Consider the following 2623-nt stretch of genomic DNA (forward strand, 5'->3'; position numbering starts at 1 on the left):
GGCTGTTAGAGCCACTTTGGCAGTGAAGATGCTTCTTTCTCTCTGTAAATCTGACTTTACGAAAATAAATAAATAGTGGTGCCTGCTCCCTCCGGGAGTCCAACGTGGAAGTTGCCGGCGCCCCGGGCTTGCGTGGAACGGCCAGCCATGGGCACCTGCTGCTGCTGCTGCTGAAGCCCGGGGCCTGGCCCTGACTACCGGCTCACGATGGGTGGCTTTTTCTCAAGTATTTTTTCCAGTCTCTTTGAAACTCGGGAAATGAGAATACTGATTCTGGGACTCGATGGAGCAGGAAAAACCACCATTTTGTACAGACTGCAGCCATCGGATTTAATGTAGAGACGGTGAAGTACAAAAATCTGAAGTTCCAAGTCTGGGATTTAGGAGGACAGACAAATATCAGGCCGAACTGGAGGTGTTACTACTCAAACACAGATGCAGTCATCTACGCCGTGGACAGCTGTGACCGAGACCGAATTGGGATTTCCAAATCAGAGCTAGTTGCTATGTTGGAGGGAGAAGAACTGAGAAAAGCCATTTTAGTGGTATTTGCAAATAAACAAGACATGGAGCAGGCCATGACTCCCTCAGGATGGCCAATTCCCTTGGGCTTGCTCCCTTAAAGGACCGAAAGTGGCAGATATTCAAGACCTCAGCAACCAAAGGCACCAGCCTAGATGAGGCCATGGGATGGTTAGTTGAAACACTGATGAGCAGACAGTAACTCTGACTGCAGGTCCTCTGAAGTGAAGGCTGTGTCACCTCTCTACAAGCAGCCCAGTGTGCCTCGCGCTACCTGATGCTGTACCTGTGTGATTGTTGGCACACCCTGAACTGACTGCAATGTTTGCAATAAACAAAGATTAAGTGTGTGGTTGGAGGGGTAACACAGCTGAATCACCTGAAGTTCTATATAATGTAAAATATTCCTTTCTTGCTTTCATGTGTTCAGATATATATTCTATTTCTATGGAATTCTTATTCAGATATAGTCCTATTAAATACACTGTAGTTGGAGGGCGGTATCCTATTTTTGAAATGATGGTTGTAGCTTGTTTATATAAACACTAACAAATAAACTCAGATTTTTTTTCCCCTTTAAAATGAATTAAGTCTACCCAAAGGGAAGTAGTGTGTTGCGGTCTTTATTTGGTTATAGGCATGAATATTACCTTGGTGGTGGACTTTCCTGTGACTGTAATTTTATAGTGCTTTATAGCTGCCAAAAAGCTTCACCCACATTGACCTTGTGGATTTTTCTAGGGTGCTGGGAGGCAGGTGGGCTGGGCCACGTTGTCTGCACTGTAGGAAGTGCACCCAGGGGAGCGGCAGGTGGGCTGCTCAAGGCCGCCTGCCAGTGAGGTGGAAATAAAAGGGCTTTAAGTGGGACTTTTGGGTTGTCCATTCTAGTAGAAGTGATTAATGACATTGTAAAAACAACCCTGACCATTTAGTGTTAAATGGATTTAATAGCTTATTAAGACAATTCCTATTAAAGGACATTTTTGAGAAATCTTATTTAAATAAATGAATAAATAAATAAATAAATAAATAAACAAATAAATAAATAAACAGGGCCCAGCTCAGTAGTCTAGTGGCTAAAGTCCTCGCCTTAAACTTGTTGGGATCCCATAGGCCGGTTCATGTTCCGGCGACCCGCTTCCCATCCAGCTCTCTGCTTGTGGCCTGGGAAAGCAGTCGAGGACGGCCCAAAGCCTTGGGACCCTGCACCCATGTGGGAGACTCAGAAGAGATTCTGGACTCCTGACTTCCCCGATTGGCGCAGCTCTGGCCGTTGCTGCCATTTGAGGAGTGAATCAGCAGACAGAAGATCTTCCTTTGTCTCTTCTCTCTGTATATCTGACTTTCCAATAAAAATAAATAAGTCTTAAAAAGATAAATCTTCATTAAAAAATAAAACTGTCATTTTGTGGGTCAATGACCATGGATAGACTTTATTTATAAAGGAGTTACCAAGCAAATGATAATAACTTCAAGTCATTATGGAAGCTATTGCTATTTCAGTTGCTACAATATCTCATTCTTGCAGAAGCTGGCAGGATGTTTAGTACATTGCTTCTCAGGCAAGCTGCTCCTCCTCTTAAGGACTTACCGATGCCGGGCCTGGTGCAATAGCGTAATGATTAAGGTCCTCACCTTGAACGTGCCGGGATCCCATATGGGTGCTAGTTCTAATCCTGGCAGCTCTACTTCCCATCCATCTACTTCTCTACTCCCTGCTTGTGGCCTCGGAAAGCAGTTGAGGACGGCCCAAAGCCTTGGGGCCCTGCACCCACATGGGAGTCCTGGAGGAAGCTCCTGGCTCCTGGCTTCAGATTGGCTCAGCTCTAGCAGTGCAGTCACCTGGGGAGTGAATCATCGGATGGAAGACCTTCCTCTCTGTCTCTCCTCCTCTCTGTACATCTGCCTTTCCAATAAAATAAAATAAAATAAAATAAAATAAAATAAAATAAAATAAAATAAAATAAAATAAATAAAAGGACTTACCGATGCTTGGCCAGCTAGTCTCCCACATGGGAGGTGTAAAACCATGTATGAGAGCCATCACCTGCTGCCTCTTAGGATGTACATTAGCAGGAAGCTGGACTCAGAAGCAAACCCG

The 2623-nt window shown here is 44.7% G+C and overlaps 1 pseudogene; it reads left to right on the forward strand.

Annotated features, from left to right (window-relative positions):
- The first annotated feature begins 207 nt into the window (after positions 1 to 207).
- On the forward strand, positions 208 to 1429 carry LOC121152383 (annotated as a pseudogene).
- Positions 1430 to 2623: the final 1194 nt, after the last annotated feature.

This window comes from Ochotona curzoniae, unplaced genomic scaffold, assembly GCF_017591425.1.
Source record: "Ochotona curzoniae isolate NIBS_2020 unplaced genomic scaffold, NIBS_Ocur_1.0 contig_2404, whole genome shotgun sequence".
Taxonomy (NCBI): Eukaryota; Metazoa; Chordata; class Mammalia; order Lagomorpha; family Ochotonidae; genus Ochotona; species Ochotona curzoniae.